Source organism: Ailuropoda melanoleuca, chromosome 6, assembly GCF_002007445.2.
Source record: "Ailuropoda melanoleuca isolate Jingjing chromosome 6, ASM200744v2, whole genome shotgun sequence".
NCBI classification, from domain to species: Eukaryota; Metazoa; Chordata; class Mammalia; order Carnivora; family Ursidae; genus Ailuropoda; species Ailuropoda melanoleuca.
The window spans coordinates 18,235,069-18,257,856 of record NC_048223.1 but is presented as its reverse complement, the minus strand read 5'-3'; the positions used below and the strand labels follow the sequence as shown (position 1 = coordinate 18,257,856).

At 41.1% G+C, this 22,788-nt stretch overlaps 1 long non-coding RNA gene across 4 annotated transcripts; it reads right to left on the bottom strand.

The window, feature by feature from the left end:
- Positions 1-8,274: 8,274 nt before the first annotated feature.
- LOC109489016 lies at positions 8,275-22,696 on the bottom strand. 4 transcript variants are annotated; one of them, XR_002141945.2, is made up of 5 exons: positions 22,587-22,696; positions 21,301-21,408; positions 11,290-11,399; positions 9,646-9,736; positions 8,275-8,566 (listed from the first exon to the last, which is right to left on the bottom strand). It is a non-coding gene; the product is annotated as an uncharacterized LOC109489016 (long non-coding RNA). The 4 variants fall into 4 exon arrangements; XR_002141946.2 differs by lacking the exon at positions 21,301-21,408; XR_002141948.2 differs by lacking the exons at positions 21,301-21,408; positions 22,587-22,696 and adding an exon at positions 11,844-11,869.
- Between the last annotated feature and the right edge of the window lie 92 nt (positions 22,697-22,788).

The window sequence follows — 22,788 nt, the reverse complement described above, 5'->3', positions numbered from 1 at the left end:
ATAAGTAAATAGATAAATAAATAAATAAATAAATAAATAAATAAATAAATAACTATTTAGAAGGAAATCTGGGCTCTGCTGCCTGGGCCACTGAAAGCCAATATATGACTATGGACTCTGTTCACTATTTCTGGGGAGAATATAATCCATTTTAGAAAAACTTCCCTCACACAATTAAGTTGTTGGAGGGTTTTTTGACGTCTGTGAGGGTAGCATTCAGTTATCTGAAAACATTGCTTACGTAGAGGCACTACCACCAGACAGGTGTTCTTCATTTTCACTTGGCCTTCTGAGACAGCTTGAGGATTTGCTCAAGGGACGTGTTCATCTTGCCTGTATGCTGCTTTACAAAATAACTTCCCCAACGCGTTCATCATTTCATTAGTTATTTATAGTCAAGTTTTGATTATCCACTAGGCAGGTTCCTGGCACGGTTCTCAGCCCTCTGTTTGCCTTTCTCACCTCCCACTGATACACACTTCTACAGCTTGTAGCAACTTAGAATTTCCCCTGAGTCACAGCTCCTCTACCCCGGGTGCCAGCTCAGCTGCCCCTCCCCCAACGAGTTTACAAACCCAAACAGCAGTTACCCACCTCTCCTCAACCTCTCCCAAGACCCGGATGAGGTCGCCGGAGAGGACTCTAGGACCCCTGGGCGGCATGCAGAGAGCTCCAGAGCTTATGTGAAGGCTGGAGAAGGGTCACTAACCGGGGTGGGGCGGAACCATCCAATAGCTTCCCATCTCACTTCACAGCGTGGTATCATTTTGTTTGAAGTGTTATGTATTCCCAAGACATGTGACGCACCCTCCCCTCCTCAAATTCCACATGAGTATAAAAACAAATTCCTAAGTTGCATCAGAATATTATTTCTTTCCTATCTGCACTTTGGGCCTCAGTGAGAGTGGCACTGGCCCCTTTTTATGCTGAGGAACAGCTTCTCGGTCTCCCGATTCCTAAGTCAGAGCTGTTTCTATGCTCCCTTTTGAACAGGGGTGCTCGGGCTCAGAATTCTGATGCCCAGGTCTCAGCTCCAGAGATTCTGATTTTAACTGGTCTGATATTAGGCCCGAGCACTGGGCTTTTCAAGCATCCCCCAAGCGATTCTAATGTGCAGCCGAGCCTGAGAACCACTGGCTTAGAGCCTCGCTTGGCTCATAGTTATCGTGGAGGCAGCTCTTCAATTGCACAGCTGTGGCTCCACTGGTTTAGAATAAATGTTTGACTGGAAAGGGGAGAAGATTTACACACACATAGAACAATTCAGGAGCACATTGCCAGGGTCAACATTTCATTCACTCACTCAGTCAACAAATATTTATTGAGGGCTGCTACTAGAATGGGTAGAGGCTAAAATGCATGATAGAGTCACTAAACCCCCGGATATAACAGTTCCCTAGAAGAAGCTTTTTGGACATGTTCTCTGGACCCCCAGAGTCCCCTACAGGGACAGTCAATTCTAGCCCTTCCTCCTTCCTGGTTTATGCCCAGTGACTCATAATTCCCCTGCACTTGCACGTGATTTGTCTGAACATATATAATCCTGGTGCCTATAGTCTCTGGTTGCTCTGCAGAGTGCAGTTGCTTGAATTATGACAGTTATCTCTGCTAATAAAGTTCACTTTTTTACTGCAGAGTTATAAATACATATGCAGCTTGCATATTTGAGGAGGCATGTGGGAGGAAATGCTGAGCTGTGGGGCCCTTCTAGAACAGAAGCCACTCCCTGGCACCTGCACATACATAACTTTCCTGATACCCCACTCCCCCCCACCACCACACCCCACAAAGGCTCATCTTTAGGGCTTTCTTCTGGAAAGGATTTACTGTAAACCACCCTGGTGAGAAGATCAGAAATTAGCATCCTTGTCATTTGCATTCTTTCCTCGGGCCCCCAAATGGATTCACAGCCATCAGCTTCCCTTTTCCCAGGGGAAAATGGGTCCCACAGACTCTGAGGAAACTGGAATGGCTTTAACTGGGATGTAAAGCAACAGCCAAATGGAAATTAGGAGGAAGGGCATCAGGAAAGGGGGGGGGGGATGGCCGATCTTGTAAATTTGAACCATGCAAATACGTTCATTAAATCTAGGATGTGCTCAGGGTGCTGCCCGTAAGGCATATAGAGAGGCCACGGACAAATAAATCTGGCCAGTTATCTGAAGGAGAGAGCTAATGGAGGATTTTCTAAAAGGAGCTTTAACTTTTTACTGAATGCAGTAACACTATACATTATCAATCAGCTGACTATAATTTTACAATTTAGTCTGGAATTTGAACTGCTTGCAGGAGATTGTACCTTGTGGGTAATAATAGGTATGTATGGTGAATGTTATATAGCATATTTCTTTAAAATATACAGCGAGCTACTTTGGTAACAAATATGTTTATTTGCAAAGAAAATTATGATTATGTTGCGACACAGCATGGAGCAGGCACCGCTGGTTGTCTAACCAACAGTTTTTCCTTACTTTCCTTGCTAGTCGAGCACTGATTTGAGAGGGAGGCGGCTGGGTTCCAATCCTCCCCCAAGTGACATGTTGAGAGTGACTTTACCTTACCCCCAGGATCAAAGGAAAAGCCTAATGGGCCTCAACCAATCCCAGTGGCCCAGTCCCCTTTGCTGGAGCTACTTTAAGGGTGGGTATGCTGGATTGTCTGCTGCCAGCATGGACCACAATTCCCTTTTAAGTCTAGGATCCATGCTGTCCAGAATCACCATCTCTGTCCTGTTTCACTGCGCACAAGAGGAACTCAGGTCAGGATTTGCAAAGAGGCTGGTGTTACTCCTCTAGAGATCGTTGTAGCTGTATAGGTGGGCAGATGAGAGAGTCGCTGGAGCTTCCTGGCACAAATTCGAGTTACACACTTAGGTGTTCGAGGTTAAGATTGTTCAGGGTCAGCTCCTCTGATCTTTAAGGATAGAGTTTCTGAAGTCTGCTCCCCTGGCTCTCCCAGGAGATGTGTATGCCCCCAATTCTATGTTAAACCCCTTCGATCCAGAATACATAGAGTGGCTTTAGTTTTCCATCCTGAACCCTGACTGATACAGTGGCCAGGGGTCCAGCTGTGGCCAAGAGGCTGGAGGGCTTTTCTTTCCTCCTGAGAAGTAGACTGTAGGAGAGACAGCCCTTATTTGCCTCTGGACAGCTTGGCATTTGGATGTGATGCCTGGTACAGCTGTCACCATTTGCTGCCAGCCTGAAATAGAGCCAATATGCAAGTAAAAGGAGAGCCAAGAGAAAGGCCCAGCAAGAGGAGCTGAAGTCCTGACGCACCTGCAGCCAATGGCCTTCTAATTGGTGCAGACTTCTTCTTTAAGGAAGCAAATGTTAAGATAGTTTGACAGCAGCTGCCATGTTTTCTGAGGATGAGACATTATATGGTGATTCACACCTGTTCTCCATCCTTTTCGTCTTAAAGTCTTCCTCCACACCAGGCAAGGCAAATGAGTACCCAGGTGATCTCTGTCTCAAATGCATCACACACCTTTGAAATATCTATGTGAATTATTGATTTGCATTGGCAGATGTGTCTACAATATTATTGTACCTTTTATTTTTTCCCCAAACTCCAATGATACTTTAAAATAGACTTAGGTTACCAAGGCAGGCATGAGTACAATCCTATCATTTTGAATGTCTTCTTGTTTCCCCGTAGACAGGCACTCCTCACTTTGCATGGTAGTGCAGGAGCATGAAAATGACCAGGCAAGCTGAAACTGTACAAAGCAATCTTTTTTTTTTTTAAAGATTTTTTATTTATTTATTCGACGGAGAGAGAGACAGCCAGCGAGAGAAGGAACACAAGCAGGGGGAGCGGGAGAGGAAGAAGCAGGCTCATAGCAGAAGAGCCTGATGTGGGGCTCGATCCCAGATCGCTGGGATCACGCCCTGAGCTGAAGGCAGACGCTTAACCGCTGTGCCACCCAGGCGCCCCCTGTACAAAGCAATCTTAATAATTAACAGGAAAAAATTACAACTGCTCCATAAAACATTTTTTTCCAAAATATTAAAAACTTACTTTCATTTACAAACGTATAGGGATATTTAAAAAACAGTAAGTTACATTTATTTAATAGAGTGTTACTTAAAACATTAGAAACATTGATTAAATGTTTTATTTCTTTGAAAAATTCTATCAAGAGTAGTTTGAACAGTGCTTACCTTCAGAGCGTCTTTTCTCTGCTTTGGCAAATTGTCATATCCATTCTAACTTTAGATCTGCTTCCAACATTTTACCCATTACTTATGGTGAAATACCCTTCAGAGTTCCTTTAATATGAAAATGTTGCCACTGTCACTTCCTCTGAGACACCCTCCTTTTTGTCACGCCCCTCATTAATGATAAACTTGCCTTCTAGCTGCATACCTGTTTCTTGAACAGCTGCAGTATCAACGTGCTCACTATAGAAATATATGTTATTTGCAACCCAAATAATTGTGATCTAGGAACTATTATTACTGTTATTGTTGTGAATTCCATACGGAAACTTCCTGGTGAGATCTAAATCAGTGATAGTAGAACTTGAAGAGAACTGTCTATAAACCTTGGGAGTTTACCTCTGGAAAAGCAAAAAGCAAACAAACAAAAATATGTTCTATGAATTCTCCCATCCTATTGAGTGTTGACTTCCTAAAATGCTGTTGTTCTTTCCCAGGGCCCCCTTGCACACCACAAGGAATTGTTTTGGTTAGAACCTATCTACTCTTCTGGGAAAAAGAAAAAAAGGGTGTAAAGTCCAGTTTTTACCCGAGGAAAGCCAGCTGGACACCAAGGAAATTCATTTTGTGAAGTCATTATCCATGCAAGCTAGCAATCATTAGAGTGCTATGGGTCAAGTGGCAGTACCTGCCTGGATCACTGTGTTAAAAGGGACTTTGAGACTGTGTCTAGGCTCACAGAAAAGAGTATTGCAATTGATTAGCAATGTCTACCGCAGTTAAGGGAGAAGAGGGTTGAGGGCACGTGCTCTGTACAGGCTATTTCTAATCTAGGGGCTGCCTCTTAGTGAGGTCAGATATTCAAGTTTGCCAGCATATGTAAATGTATTTGATACCTCAGAGAGGGACTTGTGCCAACCAAATTCATAAGAAACTGATGTATAAATCAGAAAGACTGTTTATTGACTAGATTTAGAAAGACAATTATGAATGTGCACCTGTTATTAAATGGGAACTTGAATGGTATAATGAAGGAACTTGACCTTTGGAGTTACGCAGACCTAGTTTTGCACCATGGCTGCAATTCTTAGTAGCTACGTAGCTCCTTTATAGCATTCTGTCGATAAGGACATTGATGCTGTGTCTGGAATCAGTAGGGAAAAAAAATGTCCTGGGTAATTGAGTAGGTCTGAAACAGTCAAGATGGGGAAAGTGGGAGTGGCTATTACTGGTGTATATTGTTGTATGTTCTAGTTTTTGACAATGAATACATGCTCTCCCAATAAGAAAGTCTATTTTCTAGAATCAAAAAACTGCTTTGTGAACAGGGATATAAAAGATGTTTGCTACATGATTTGTGTGGCTCGTATCACTAAGTTATCCTCACAGTATAAACACAAATGACACATAAATAAGAAATGACAGCGTGTGGTTCTGGACACCCACTCTCCTGCTCAGAGCTGGAGAAAAAATGGTCACATATCCATCCTCCATTTTATATACACCTTATAGACCCAGTACTGACTGATAGAAATATACTGCAAGCCATCAATGTGAACTACAAAGGTTATTTTGATTTTCTAATAGCTACGTGAAAAAGGTGGAGAGAAACCAACACAATTTTTACAAAAATTCTACCAGTTTTATGACCCATATACTTTGTGCTGCACGCCCTCACTTTCGGAGGGTAGTTTTTATATTTAGGTATTGTGACATCTCTGGCCAAGGATTGGTATCTTAGAGGAGACTGGAGGCCTGGTGCCCCTGAGCCTTAGACCGCTCTAGCTCGTACTTACTGCTGGGTGGTAGACAGCAGCTGCCCAACCTGGCATTTGTGGTTCTCTTTGTGGAGCGCTGGTCTCTCCACAGCCACCAGTGTCAGGCCTGCAGCCAAGCTAAACAATTTTTCTACCTTGGATTCTTTCAAAATTTCTCCTGTAATCATATTTTTTTTAACTTGGAGAAAAGAGCAGGCTCCTTTTCCTTCTTTAAACGGCGTTTCTGGAACCCTTACTACTTTTCTCTAAACCAGCGGCTCCCGTACTTGAGTGGGCCTCAGCATCACCAGGAGGGTTTGTTAAATTACTGGCCCAGCTCGAGTTTCAGGTTCAGTAGGTGTGAGGTGGGGCTGGAGCATTTGCATTGCTAAAAGTTCCCCAGGGGATGGCAATGCAGCTGGTCCAGGAACCACACTTTGAGAACCATTGATCTATATCTTTCATGTCAGTGGAGGAAGGAGCCGAGCAGCTTTGGGTATTTGAAAGTGAAAGAATTTTGCAAAATGCAAAGCATCAGGTTATGTCTTTCCTCCAAAATAAGTCATCCCCAATTCTGTTGTTACTGTTTCCCTGAAGCAGCATCTTAGCATGCCCTAACACCTCTAGTTTCGAGATTTCTCCCCCAGTCTCCCGCTGGAGGCAAAGCACCTGGCCTCTGCCTTTCACAGACCTCTGTTACAGCCCTCTATTGTTTCCTGGTGTGGTCAGCATCTGGGCATGCTTGCTGACAGTCGTGGGCAGCAGGGCTGGAGACTTCTCTTGACTAGCAGCACGCTCTCCCTAACACCAGGAACTCTCATAAAACTCTCTCGGCCAAAGAGTATTGAATGATTGAGTGACTGAAGGATACATGTTTGGAAAACAAGAAGAGAACTAGTCACACGTTAGTTAAAACTTTCCTCCGAAGTATCAGAGATAACAATGACACAAGGAACTGTTAAAAACCCAAACTAGAACAACAGAAACACTTGGACCTCCTGAGAACTCATTATTACTTTAATATCACTTACATGGTGTCAATCACACACAGTTCTAAATACCTACCATGGTTTTACAGACACGACCTCCACTTGACATAGACGCTGTTACCTGGAGTGATGGACCTAAGGTGTGTTATTTTGAAGAAAATGTATTCAGTGCCCTTGAACACTGGGTCTCAGAGGACTTTCTTTCTTTCTTTTAACTTTTTATTTTGGAAAATTTCAAATATTTATAAAGGTAAAGAGGACAATACAATGAACCCTCATGAACCAATCGTCTAGATTCAATAACAATCAAGTTTTGGCCAGTCTTGTTTAATCCATAACTTTACCCACTTCAACAATACATGTAGTTCCTTTGAAGTGACTCCCAGCATCATATCAGTTCATACATGAAAAGTTTCTGTGTGAGTCTCTAATATACGAAGATTATTTGAAGAACATAGCAACACCATCATTAACACATTTAAATAATAAATCCTTAACAACACCAATTATTTAACCAGTGTTCCAATTTTCCCATTGTCTCATAAACTTTTTCAGTTTGTTTACTCAAACAACTCGTAGTCAAGTTGTATTGCTGTGTTCAGAATACAAATAGGTTCGAAATTTGCCATTGGTTGATATGCACTTAAGTGCCTCTTTTTAATTGCTAGGTTCTCATTCTTTCCCTTTTGGGTTTTTTAAAAAAATTTTTTGGTTGAAGAAACTGGGTTGGTTGCTCTATAAGGTTTCCCACGGTCTGGAGTTTGCAGATTATATTCCTGTTGTATCATTTACTTTAGGCCTTCTCTCCTCTGTAGGTAATAATTTATTTTGAAAATTTTATATTTTATCCTTTCATTAAAAAAATAGTTAAAAAGTAGCATACCTGACACACTTTTTCTCTGCCTTGCTTTTTTTTCACTCAGTGTCATATGCCGGTGATCACTCCACCATAGTTTCTGGAGGAATCCCTCATTCCTGTTTTTATAGCTGCATATTACTCCACCATGTGGATGTTACATAGCTTATTTGACCAGTCCCCTACTGCTAGACAATTGATCTGTTTGAAGTTTGTTGCTGCTACAAATAGTGCCGCAATAAATAGCTAATACCTCTCTTTGTATTTTTGCCAGGGTATCTTTGGAATAGACTCCCAGAAGGGAAACTGCTGACACAAAGAATAACTGTATCTGTAATTTTCTAGAAATTGCAGAAGCTCTGCTTTTAAATGCAATGTGTTTCTAGAAGTTTGGTTATCAAATGGATCCTGAAACAGATCCTATTTTAGTTATCTATTTCTACATAACAAATAACCCCCACAAGTAATGGCTTAAAACAACAGCATTTATTATTTCTCATGATTGTGCAGTTTGGGTGGGGCTCCTCAGGGATGGTTTATCTCTGCTCCATTTGGTTGGCTGGGACAGCATGGCTGGCGCTGGAGAATCCATGTGATTTTATTCACGTTTTGTGCCTCAGCTGTAGTGACTGGGACTGTTGGACACTAGCTGGGCTTCTCTCTCTCCATGTCTCACATTATCCAGAGTCCCAGAATTCCAAGCTTCTTAAGCATGGTGTCTAAATCCCAAGATGGTAAAACTGGAAATGGCAAAGTCTCTTAAGGTGTAGGCCCAGATTCGTATGACATTACTTCTGCAATCTACAGACCAAAGCAAGTCTCATGGTCAACCAGATTCAAAGGGAAGGGAAACAAACCCCATATCCTGCTGGAGGAACAACAAGCATATGTAGAGACGAAATCAATTGTTAATGGCCATCTTTCAGGCAATCTACCACAGATCCCAACTGCATATGTGCATTATATAAGCCAAAAACGCATGCCCTATTCTTATCTACTTCAGCATCAGCAGAATCTGTGGAAAGAGTCCAAAAAGGTGGTGAGAAGTGAAACACCTCTTTGTGCTGCAGTGTTAAGTGTGGGTGATGGTAAAGCTCAAGGGACCCAAAGGAGAGATAAGATCTATCAAGGAAAAGGGAGAAAGTCTTGCTTTGAGGTGTCTGATCACTTATCTAGAACATAAATCTGTCAATAGCTATTGTATTCATTCATTTTGTTTGTGTTTATTCGAGAACACTGTTCCAGGCTCAAAAAGTGCAGTGCTGAACATAACAGATAAGGTCCTAGCTCTTGTAGTACCTAACTTTCTAGATGGGGAAATGCATAACAGGGTAAGGGATGGAAAGATATATCTGAGAATATCCTGCCCTTGAAGAAGTTACGGCTTACAGTAGTTGAAAGTGGGGATGGGGGCGCCCGGGTGGCTCAGATTCTGCCTTTGGCTCAGATCATGATCCCAGAGTCCTGGGATCAAGCCCTGCATCAGGCTCCCTGCTCAGCAGGGGGTCTGCTTCTCCCTCTCCCTCTGCCTCCCCGCCACCCCCCCCCCATGTTCTCTCTCTCTCAAATAAATAAATAAAATCTTTAAAAAAAAATGAAAGTGGGGATGATAAGTAATCGTGACCTAGCTAGAACCAAACAGAGATAATGGAAAGACAAACACAACTTTGTATAAGTGGAGGGAAACGAACACAGAGTACCTGTTCTGCATAAATAGCTACAATACCAGCAGGACTGAACGCCCAGGTACAGACCATTCTGAGGAAAGGAGGGGTTCAGAGGAAACTGGGGAAAGGAGGGATCATTGTGGTGTGGGGAGGTCAGGGAACACTGCATAATGGGAGGGAGGCATGGCGGGGCCAGAGCCCTCTTCTGTGTACCTGATGACATACTGGCAAGTCCCAGGGGTTGCTGTGTGATTAAGGGTTCTCGTCAAGATGGCTTCCCTCCAAGACGGCCTCCTACTACTTGCTAAGAGGAAGGCAAAATGGGGTTTTAAAACTGATTGATCTGGTAGGTAATGCAGTTCTCTATAAAATATCACATTATTCAAAGGCCAAAACTGGAGTCCTATGACAGATGTTCAAGGCGTAGTCTTTGGCTGTCCGATCTGCATGTTCTCCCTTGGTGATCTCACTTGGCTACGTGGCTTTACATAGTATCTAAATGCCAATGACTCACAAAAGGATATCTTCAGCTCTGACATCTTGCCGTACTCACATATCAACCATTTAATCTACATACTCATTTGGAAGTCTGATAAGCTTCACATGGCCAAAATGAAATGCTTGATTTTTCCCTGGAAAAACTCTGCTTCTCCCCCAGTTTCCCTATCAGTTAGTGGCACCACCAGGACCAAGTTACTTAAGCCAAAACACTGGAGTCTGTCTTGCCTTCTCTCTTTTCCTAACACTCCACATGCAACTCATCACCTTGTCCTGCGGTTCTACCTTCAGAATGGATCTCAAATTCAACTACTCTATACCTCTTCTCCAACGCCAAGCCACACCAAGCCACCATCAAGTCTCATGTCTTAATCCATCTCTTGCCTCCTCTCAGGCTCCCTTCAGTCTATTACCCACACAGATCCCAGAGCAAACTTTCAAAAGTAAAAGTAAGGTCATATAATATCTCTGATTAAAACCCTCCAATGGCCTACCACAGCAACTAAATTAAAATTCAAACTCCTAGCCTTGGCTTACAAGGCCCTATATTATTCTGGCCCTGACTCTTGCTTCAGCCTCACCTTCTGTTACACTGTCCCACCCTTACAGCTCTACAGCCACAATGGCCTCCTTTATGTTTCTTAAACATGCTGAACTTGTGGCTTTCTCGGGAACTTTACACTGCTCTTTCCCTGCCCTCTTTTTGCATGGCTGAAAGCGCTTCATTTTTTAGGTCTCAGTTCAGATGGCACCTCCTTAAAGATACCTCTCCTATGTAAAGAAGCCCATGGTTAAAATTCACTAATCAAGGCACAGAGGGCACAGTGGTGAATAATAGACAAATCACTAGCACTTGTGAAACTTACATTCTAAAGGGAGAGAATGCAGAACATGCTAAGGGATATACTGTTACCCTGTTTTATATTCTCCCTAGCATCGATCATACTCTGAAATATATCTTATTCATTTTCCTATTCATGTCCATCCCTCACTCCGTTCAGTATACATTAGCAAAGGGAGATAGGACAGGGCCCTTAGCTGTGTTGCTCTCCACGGTAGGTGCTTACCATACAGTGGATCTCTACGAATATTTGTTAACTGCATGACTGAATGTGTTTGCATATATTAAAAATTATAGAAGCAACATTACAGTTACAAAGGAAGAATTTGTTATAGAGGAAAAACTGTTTATATGCCCTTTATTCCAATTATATCCTTCTAAATCTTGACTTCCAATCCCACCCCAACATTATGCTGATGTGAAGGGTTATCGGACCCATGCATTACATTTGCCACCAGGGAAATGCTTGTCAGCCTAATTACTCCAGAGTGACATATATTTCCTAGAGGGCAACATACCTCCTTGCTTCCTGTAAAAATGTGTTCTTTCAGGGCTGTGTTAGACGTTGGTGCTCCAGTTATGGTTTCTCATAGTCCTTTCTTTGTTATTTGACATATACAATCATGACCTAGCCAGAATCAAATAGAGATAATGGAAAGACAAACACAACTTTGTGTAAGTGAAGGGAAACAAACACAGATTAGGGCATCTATGTTGTGCCCTGTAAGATCTAACACAAACCACAATGAACCTGACTTAATAGTCTTGATGCTGGACAAATTATGTAGTCATTCATGGTTCCATTTCCTCTTTCTGTAACATCTGGATAATAGTGCTTATTCTTCCTAACTTCCTTGTGAAATGTGCATTGTTCTCTATCATAGAATTATGGAATGTTAGGCCTTCAGGTATCTTGGGAACCATCTAATCCATATCCAAATGTGGAAACTGAAGCCTGGTGAGGCTTCACACTAAGTGATTTACCTAAGCTCACACTAACTATTGGCATGGCTGGAACTAGAACTCAGACCTTCTGACTCAGACCAGTGTTTTTTGTTTTGTTTTGCCTTACCATACTGCAATGTCTGCTGTTTAGCTTTTCCTGGGTGTCTGTATTATCTTCAAGTTAGCTTACACAATTCTTCAGGATCATGATAACTTGTTTCTCTCACAGTGCTTACTTGGTCACATAAAAATATCTATTAAAAAAAGGAATAGTCTGTTCACAGCACCTGCCACCCCACCCTGTCATAATCATCTGTAACTTTCCAGTTGCTTCCCCTCATTCATTGAAAATTTTAGCACCTGGCTTGCTGTCGTTCTTTCCATGTGACTGCAGTTATTCTTGGTGATTTCAACAAGCTCATAAATGAACTATATGACACTCTGACCACTTAGTTTACTGAACTCCTCACCTCTAATGAGATTTGTCTCTACCCCACCTCAGCTATCCATTCTCATGCTTAGGTGTTGTAAATCTAAATCTTTAAGCATTCCACTGTTTGACTACTGCCTTTCATCTTCTAGTTCACTTATTAAAATACACTGACTCCAACCATGCTTCAACCCCCTCAGGAACTCTGATCCTTTGGCTCTATCCATGTTTCATGGTTCTTCCTCTCCTCACTCTCTTTCTTCTTCATCCAGCCTAGAATCCCTGGTCCATCACTGTAATTAGTCCTTTGTGTACATCCACAACTCCATTGCCACTTTCTTTCTCCATCACTTGCCTAAAAAAATTCCAATCCTGTTTAAAGTCAACTCTCTACCTATCTTGTCCCTATACCCAAGCAGTGGAACAAACCTGGTTAAGACAGTCATAACTTGTGCTATTTGAATTTAGGATTATGAATTAGAGGAGGGCCCTCAGCAGTGCCCAGTAATTCCTCATTTCCTTAGTTAATCCTTTCTCATTCTTCTAGATTTCATGTTTATTTAAATCCCACACTCTCAATGCCCAGTCCTCAGTCTTAACTGATACTCTCACCCACTGATACAAATTAAGCAATAAAAATAAAATTAAGCAAAAGAGAGCAACTGGCTCTTTTCTAATAATCTTATCTTCTCCGCCTCCCCAACCTCCATGCCCTAAAATGAATGATGTGTCCACGCTATTAAGGCTAAACTCTCTGTTGAGAGAGAGTTCTCCATGTGTCTCTCACATTTGTTTTGAAGCAGACTAACAGCCTTGGAAGATAGAGATAGTGTCTTCCTTTGGAGCAAACAGTAGAGATGCTTACCATCCACTATAATAAAAATAATGTCTTTCTCTGGAGCAAAGGACAGGCATGTTTACTGCCCAGTGTAAAAGATTCAGGTTCACTGAACTCAGATTTCCTTACTTGTAATGCAACCCACTCCATGTTACAGGCATTACCTGGCCTTTTTCCTACGTTGCTCTGCGGGAATTGAGGTTTAGGAAATTGATGCAATAAAACTCTGATCTCTGGCTACTGCTGTTGCTGTGAGAAATGAAATCCTTTGTCTTTGACCCAGGAGTCTTATGTTTTCTGCCAGCATCCATGAAATTATTACAGGCTAACTTGTTAGCATGCAAGTTGGATAAAATCTCAGGCATTTCAGAGTTCTTGACACTTTCTACCTCTGAATTGCATCTCATTTCCTCTTGCCTTTTCAAGGACTTTGCTCCTACAGGTATCTGCTCTCTCTTCTCATTGTCAATTTTTCCCTTTCGACTGTATCACTCCCCAGCCTATACAGGTGATGTAATATCTACCACCTTAAAAGACAAAAACAGCTCCCCTTAGGCTTCTCATTTCTCTTCATCTGCTGCTCCATTTCTCTGCTACGCTTTAAAATAGGACTCCTTGAAAAAGTTGTCTTTATTCCTTTTCTCCACCTCTTCACTTTTCACTCTCTTCTAACTCATTCCAATCAGATCTTTAATTATACCATTTTTCTGAAACCCTTCTGAAAGTTGTCGGCAACCTCCATGTGGTTTAATCCAATGGTCCTAAAAAATCCAATTTCTCCTTTTATTGGACTTAGCAGCAATCAACCAGTTGACCACTCTTTCTTTCTTGAAATATATTCTCGGTTTCTGGTTTTTCTTATTCCATGCAGTATCCTCTGCTGGCTCTTCCTACTCTACAGAAAAGATTATGTGGGTTTTGTCCCTTATTCCATTAATGTAATACACTAATTGATTTTCAGATGTTAAACTAACTTTGCATTCCTGGAATAAATCCAATTCGGGAATGATATATTATTCTTTTTTATTAAGTTTCTTAATTCAATTTGGTAATATTTTGTTAAGGATTTTTGCATCTTTGTTCACATGGGATATTGGTCTGCAGTCTTTTCTTGTGATGTCTTTGGCTTTGGTATCAGGGTAGTACTGGCCTCATAAAATAAGTTGGGAAGTGTTTCTTTTCTCAAAGAATTTGTGAAGGATTGGTCTTATTTCTTCTTTAAACATTTGATAGAATTCACCAAGGATACCATCTGGGCCTGGCTTTTGTTAGTGAGATTTTATTATTATTATTATTATTTTAAGATTTTATTCATTTGTCAGAGAGAGAGAGCACAAGCAGGGAGAACGGCGGGCAGAGGGAAAAGCAGGCTCCCCGCTGAGCAGGGAGCCCCATGTGGGACTCGAGCCCAGGACCCTGGGATCATGACCCGAGCCAAAGGCAGACAGTCAACCCACTGAGCCACTCAGGTGTCCCTGTTAGTGAGATTTTAAATTACTAATTCAAGGACGCCTGGGTGGCTCAGTCGGTTGAGCATCTGCTTTTGGCTCAGGTCCTGATCCCAGGGTCCTAAGATCCAGTCCCATGCCCCACTCCCTGCTCAGCAGGGAGCCTGCTTCTCCCCCTGCTGCTCCTCCTGCTTATGCACTCTCTCTCTCTCTTGCTCTCTCTCTGTGTCAAATAAATAAAAATCCTTAAGAAAAAAATTACTAATTCAGTATCTTTACTTCTCAAAGGTTTACACAGATATATTGTTTCTTTTTTTTTTTTTTTTTAAGATTTTATTTATTTATTTGACAGAGACAGCCAGTGAGAGAGGGAACACAAGCAGGGGGAGTGGAAGAGGAAGAAGCAGGCTCCCAGCCAAGGAACCTGATGTGGGACTCGATCCCAAAATGCCAGGATCACACCCTGAGCCAAAGGCAGACGCTTTAAGGACTGCGCTACCCAGGTGCCCCAAATATATTGTTTCTTCTTGAGTCAGTTTTGGTTGTGTACTTCTAGAAATCATTCCATTTTATCTAAGTTGTTTAATTTATTGGCATTCAACTGTTGATAATATTCCCTGATAACCCTTTTAATTTCTGTAGAGTTGGTAGTGATATCCTTTCTTTCATGATTTTAGTAATTAGTGTCTTTTCTCTTATTTTCTTGGTCAGTCTAGTTAAAGGTTTGTCAATTTTATTGATCTTCTCAAAGAATCAACTTTTAAAAAAAGTTTTCTCTATTGTTTTTCTGCTATAATATTTATTATTTCATTCCTTCTATCTGCTTTGTGTTTATCTTGCTCTTTGCTTTCTAGTTTCTTAATGTGGAATCTTAGGTTTTTGATCTTTCAAAATCTTCTTATATAGGCATCTCAAGTTATACATTTCTAAGCACTGCTTTTTTATTTTTTAAAGAGATAGAGTGCGTTTACGTGTGTGCACGTGGGGGGAGGGGCAGAGGGAGAGAATCTTCATGCAGACTCCTTGCTGAGTGTGGAGCCCCACTTGGGCTTGATCCCACAGCTCATGAGATCAGGACCCCAGTGGAACTCCTGTTGTGCAAACCAGGAGTCAGTTGCACAACTGACTGAGCCACCCAGGAACCTGTAAGTACTGCTCTAGATGCATGCCATGAATTTTGCTTAATTTCAATCATGATTTCTTCTTTGACTCATCACTTATGTAGAAGTATGTTGCTTAATTTCCTACTATTGGGTGTTTTCTCAGGTCTTTCTGTTATAGCTAATTCCATTATGGTCACAGGACATACTTTGTGTAATTTCAATATTCAATCTTCTGTATTTTATTGGGACTTGTTTTGGGCTATATGGTTTACCCTGGAGAATGTTCCATATGCACTTCAAAAGAAATGTGTATTCTAGTTTTTGGGTGGAGTGTTTTATAAATATTAGTTAAGACAAGTTGGTTGTGTTCTTAAAGTCTACTATAGTTGTTCTATCAACTCTTGAAAGTGGGATATTGAAATTTCTATTATTGTGTAGTTCTCCTTCCATTTTTGCCAGTTTTTGTGTCATACATTTTTGGGAGTTGGTTCTTTGATGTATATATAACTATTGTATCTTCTAGATGTGTTGACCACTTATCAAAAACGTGCGCAATAATATGTCTTAAAGTTTGTCTGATATTAACATAGCCACTCTAGGCCTCTTATTATTACTGTTTACATGCTGTACCTTTTACATTCTTTGCTTTCGACCTACTCATATCTTTGAACTCAGGTGTGTCTCTTGTAGGCCTGTGACACAGAGTTAGGTCTTGTGGTTTTATTCTGTCTGAGAGTATCTGCCTTTTGAGTAGCATGTTTAGTCCAATCATATTTAATGTACTTATTGATATACTCAGAATTTCTTTTGCTAGTTTGATAGTTATTTTCTATATGTCTCATAAATTTTTTTTTTTTTTTTTTTTTTTTTTAGAGAGACTGTGAGCATGCATGAGTTGGGGAAGGAAGGGTAGAGGGGAGAGGGAGAGAGAGAATCTTAAGCAGGCTCCACCCAGTGCAGAGCCCAACCTGGGGCTCCATCTCATGACCCTGAGATCATGACCTAAGGTGAAGCCAAGAGTTGGTTGCTCAACTAACTGAGCCACCCAGATGCCCTGATATGTCTCATATCTTTTTTTATTTCAGTGAAGTAATGGAATCATGAAGCACTAATATATTTGGAAATGGCTTAAATAATTTCTCACTAAACAAAAAATGTGGAGTATAGAAAAATAGAAGAAACGACTCATACTTCTATCATTCAAACATAACTTTATTTAATATTGTGGCATATTTTTCCCAGTCTTTTAAACTTTTCTATTCAGATTTTTGCTTGTTTTTTTACATAGTTCATATCACATTATGCATATAATTGTATATCTTTAGCTTATGCAGTCTATCATATGCATTTCCTATGTATTTTAGCCATAGAGCAGCCTTCACCAACAGAGAGATATTTGAAGCAGTTATGCAAAGATCCCTTTCGAAGAGCTTTTGACCAAACGAAATGGTTCTGGATGGCCTTACTGAAATAATCACACTTGTCAAAAACTGGATATGTTAGAGGATTGGTTTGGAAGACAAGGTATCTGAGAAGCACCTGGTGCATCAACAGTCTTGGTTATACACTTGTTTTTTAGCTTTCTACTTTGTGACACAAAACAAAGGAAAGGCATTTTCTCCTGTACACTTGGTAAAACTCACCTGTAAAATGTCTGGACTAAGTTTCTTGGAGGAAAGGTATCAATTTTTTACTATTGATTATGGGTCGCATGTGTATGTACACATAATCTCACATGATATTGAGCTTATTGATTCCTTGGTATTCTAATATTTTATCTACTTGTCTATTAGTTTTTGACGAGGCACTTATCAATTTCTCAACGTAGTTCCACCAAACTTTGCTCTATTTGGTAAGTGCCCATAGGTTCATGATTGTATCACAACTGTAGGTCATCCTGGTAGATAGTTCCTTTCATAATTACTACATGCCAACTTTTTATCAATCCTTCTTGTTTAAATTTGTTATGTTGGATATTAATGTTATTAGATTTTTTGGTTAGTATTTTCTTGGTAGTTAAAAAAAATTGTTTTCCAAATGTTTTGGTGATATATTCTAACCATATAGTTGCAAATAGCACATGGTTTGGTTTCTTTTTTAAAAACCCAATCTAAATGTGGTTTTTTTTTGTGTCATTGTTTTTAAATAATATAAACCATTTATATTTATTGTGACTAATAACACTTGGACTTGTCTCTAGAATCTTGTTTCCTATTTATACTTTTAATTTGCTTTTCTTTTTCTTCTTTTTTGCCTGCTAATCCAGTAACTAAGTTTTCTCTAGATCATTTTTCCCCCTCTATCAATTTGGAAGTCAGGCATTCTATTTCTCTAATTTTAATACGTATATCAGTAACAGACTCTGTCATTTTCAAGGCTGCCATAATCTTGTATATAGCCCTTCTATTTTAGGATAATTCCCTGGTTATAAATCTCACCTTCCTGGTATAAAATTCAGAACTCAGATTTACTGCCTCCATTGCAACCAGGATGCAGACCTATGACATAGGCTCTGATAACCAGAAGCACCTGTGGAAATGTGAAGATTAGGAGGATACAAGCTCTGCACACATTTTCCATTTTCCTGGTGCAGGTAAAGATAGAGGCATCCAGTCTGTAAAGATGGCAGTGGTTGCAAGATCAAAGTTCTAACACAGAATTGACGCTGTTATGACACAGAATTGGCTGATAGCAGGAAGAGATGAAGTAATGCTGAACTCATGGCATTTGGTGCTTGATGGGAATAGCAGCAGTTTCTTTATCATGTCAGTTCTGTTGCATGGCTTAGGACAATTTTTCTAGCACCTTAATCCAAGCTTGTTTGTTTATTTGTTTAGCATACCCAATGGCCCTGGAGCTGCTGAATGTCAATTTAAGAAATTCTTTTTTTTTTTTTTAAAGATTTTATTTATTTATTTGACAGAGATAGAGACAGTCAGTGAGAGAGGGGACACAAGCAGGGGAGTGGGAGAGGAAGAAGCAGGCTCCCAGCAGAGGAGCCTGACGTGGGGCTCGATCCCGTAACGCCGGGATCACGCCCTGAGCCGAAGGCAGATGCTCAACCGCTGTGCCACCCAGGCGCCCCAATTTAAGAAATTCTTGCTTGGAGTTTGTTGTTTGCCACAAGGAATTTTAACCAATATAATAACTTGTCAAAATCTAAACTTAAGATACATTTCACACCTTCTGAGTAAATCAAGTCTTTAATTCAGAACTCCCTTCTGCCATCATTTACCATATTTTTAAGGGTTAATATTTTATGTCTAAGAGAGGGAGAAAGAGAGAAAGAAAGAGAGGAGGGGCACAGGGAGACAGAGAATCTTAAGCAGGCTTCATGCCCAGCATGGAGCCCAAAGTGGAGCTCAATCTCACCATTCTGACGACATGACCTGAGCCAAAATCAAGAGTCAGATGCTCAATTGACTTGAGTTACCCAGGTGCCCCATTAGGGGCTAATATTTTAATTTCACCTGGTTTTAAACTTGCAAAAACTGGTATGTAAAAAAAAAATTACTGATTTAGATTAGCTGAGATAATTGCTAATTTATTTGTTTATCCTTCCTTCTCCCATCTCACTTACTCCTTTTGGGTTCAGCTTTTTTCTTATTGGAGCAAATTCTTTAGTATGTTTTTCAATGAACACCTGTGAGTATTTAATTTAAAAATGTTTATTTTGTTCTTCCTCCTGAAAGACAGTTTAGCTAGGTATAGAATTCAAGTTTCTTTGTTATGGACTCTCAATACTTTCAAGATATTTTCCATTGTCTTCTGTCACATGTTGATGCTTATAAATCTGCTGACAGGTCATGCCTGTCAAAATGACTCATTTCCTGTCAAAATGACTGTCATTCCTTTTAGGATAATTGGATTTTTCTCAGTGATAACTTTTGCATTTTCTTATTGCATTTGGTATTCTGTAATTTCACTACTATGTACAGGTCTCAGTTTTTAAAGAATTTATTCTGCTTGAGCCTCAGCACTTTGATTTGATAACTCATGTTTTTCTTTAGGTCTGAAAAATTCTCACATATTATCTCTTTGGATATTGCTTCTCCTTTATACTCTACTTTCTCTCCTCTAGAAACTCTTTTAGATGTATGTTGGGTCTTCTATTTCTATCCTCCAGGTTTCTGAACTTATCTTTGCTGTTTTAGCAGTTTATTATACACGTTTCTGTGTATTTCTGTCTCTTCATAAAAATCATTTTTATAATATAAAGATTACCTGGTTCAAAAGTGATCAATAGTGTATTTCCTACCACATTAGTTACTCTCCTGGCTTTCAAAGCTCTCATGCATCCAGGCCCTGACATTAATTAGGTAACTATGGGCACACAACTTCTCTGGACCCCAGCTTCCCAACACACAGAGATTACTGAGATTATTGAAAAACTTAAATGAGGTGAAGCATTTAAGGTGCTGACAAGTGCCCAACACACAGCAGCATACTAAGTAAAATTTAGTGTGGTTGCCTAGCTCATAGCAATTTCCCCAGTGGTCACATCTGTATGACATCTTTCCTCCTACCATTTTAGACATGAATTCTGAATGGAAGCTGTTATCAGTTCTGAGACCTTCCTTCTTTGGTTGTAATGGCTGGCAACACATCTGACCAACGCATGGTCAGATGAGTCTAACCAACTGCTTAGTCATTCCTTGAGACTTAAAATTTGATTTTATGACAGCAAAGTACTTAAAATGTAAGTAGAGCTGCTGGCTGTAGTAAGAAAGAATGAAAATGACATTTAGAAAAGGTGGAGGGGCCAGGGAGGTGGGGTTGGGTGGAAGAGAGATTACAGATACCACTCAGGTTCCTGGTCTCATTAGCTTTGATGATGCGGGACTTTTCAATATTATAGATTCCTTTAATATTTGAGTATTTTATAATAGGGAGGAATAACCTTATAATAAAGATTTTGAAAGATTTATCAGAATTTGAACATGAATCTTACTTCATTTTATTGCTCAATTACATAGATCTTTTCATTCTTCCTTTCCAGAATGATTGTTATCTCTTCTCCAGCTATGGAAATGTAGCTGTAATAACATTATATTTGAATGGTCCTGCAGAGTTCTCATAGCCTTTCATATCATTATCTTATTTGTGTGAGGTGAGTAGGCCAGTAGTGTTAAGCTTAGTCTTTACAAAACATGAAATTAAGACCCAAGTTACATGTTGTTTAGGATGGAGAAGGGTGAGAACTGAGCTAGGTATTAAGCATTCCCTCAAAGCTTACTATTTGCAAGGTTGTCAGAGATGGTTCATTCTAAAATATTTTCTTTAATTATTGTTAATTAGGATTTTCAGAAGATCCCTGAAAAGTTTCATTAGTTTAAGAATAAAACCTATTAAAATGCACTCAAGTCCACAATTTAAAATCATTCTCTCCAATTCACTTGTGTTTCCCCAAAAGTTAATCTTTGCCATGTTCTGAATCAAGTCCCTGTTGTGCTTTTAAACTCTAGAACTTTAACCTTGAGAAGATATTATTGGGGGTGGAGTGGGAGGGGGGTATTAATTCCTGGCTAGACATCCAGTGCTTAACAGGTTGACATACAAATGAGGGTAAATTCCTGCACCCCTTGACTAAGATAGAACTTTGTACTGGATATAGCACAAGGGTAATTATTTATAAAGGTGGCTGGTAATCACAAAGTACTCAAGCAATATTATCACAACACCTTTGTTTTGGAGAACTCAGATGCTTTCACAACTTAACTCATTCACCCTCACCGAATTGACAAGGAGAGGTAGATGACATATACCTGCTTTAGTTGTTGAAGTGAAGTGGAGAGAGGTACTGAAGACAATGCAAAACAAGAATACTTTAGCTTCCTTTTTAGCCTCAGCATGACTGTACCTGTTATGAGAATCTTTCCATTTCAAGGAGAAAACATAATTTATGATGAGGATTGTTATTTTTAGATAAGAAAATGTTTCTATGGAATCAAGGCATTGATATGAAAAGAAATATTGGAAGGATCATACTATTAGCTAATCAGCAGTGTTTTTCATTTTGCACTCTGGTATTTTCATTTTTTATGGGGCTAAAAGATAAGCCTTTTGTTTTAAGCACAGTATTTTAATAAACTGACAGCCCTGGCATAGGTCTTTTCTCCTGCCATTAGACTCAAATCGATCCTCTAAATAAAGTCTGTCCCAAGAGACACAATTGATGTAGAGAAAGGGGGACTTTCTTAAACCGAGCCTGACGTCACACATTTGTGCTCTAACCGTCTGTACCTTTTATTAACCAGGGGCTGGAGCCGCCCAGGCGGACAGACACAGGCGCACAACAGCCTTCTCCCACACAAGCCTGGAATGGTAACAGTGTGCGGCTGCCTTAGAAAGAAAAGCCGTTTCAGAACTGTGGGGTGGCATGGGGGTGTGTGTGGCAGGGTGAGGGAATCATTTTTCTTCTTCTCCATCCAAGGATGCTATTTATTGGAAATCCAGCACATCTTTTATTTTTTACATTGATTTCTCTCGAGTGGGAGGCAAAAGCCTTCTGATGTGAAAGAAGAAAGGGAAAAAAAAAATGCAAGTCGGGCAGGAGGATTCTGGAGAATCGCAGCCTTGCTTTGGATTGGGACTACAGGCAGAGAAAGCCTCCGGCGTCCACAACCTGTTTGGCTGCAAAGACGCCGCCGTTCCGCCCCGAGTACAGCATCGCTCCCCTCCCCTCCCCCGGCCCCGGCCCCCCGGCCCGGTTGCTGCCCCCGGGAGGGCAGCAGCCCCCACGCGTCACCTTTCACACCCTGGGGTGACTAGTCCAACCAAGTCCGGGGGGGCGTGTGCTGGGGAGGAGCGCTCATTCTCCGACGCACGAGACCCCGGCAGTTCACGCTCCCCCACAGCCCCCACCTTCTGGCCTTGCCTACAGCCCCCGGGAGGGCAGCCAGCCTCCCGGTGATCGCCTCTCCCCCTACTCCTTGGCTCCTTCATCCTCCCCAACCTCAGAGGCGCATTCTCACTCTCCCTCCACGTGCGCGTCGAGTTCGCCCCTCTCCCCTCGCCGCTCCCAGGAAGGCAGCAGTCCCCAGGTGCCCACCTCTCACGCCTCTTCCGGCCCCTCACCCAGTTCCTTCATCCTCCTCTAGCTTTGGGGAGAGTCCACACTCCACCTCCACGTGCGAACCTAGAGCCGTTACCCCGCTTCCAGATGCCCCCCCACCGCCAGCCCGGGCTCCGCCCACCGCGCCCGGGGCGCGCGCCCAGGAGTACCTGGCCACCCCTCCCCCTGCTCGGCTCCG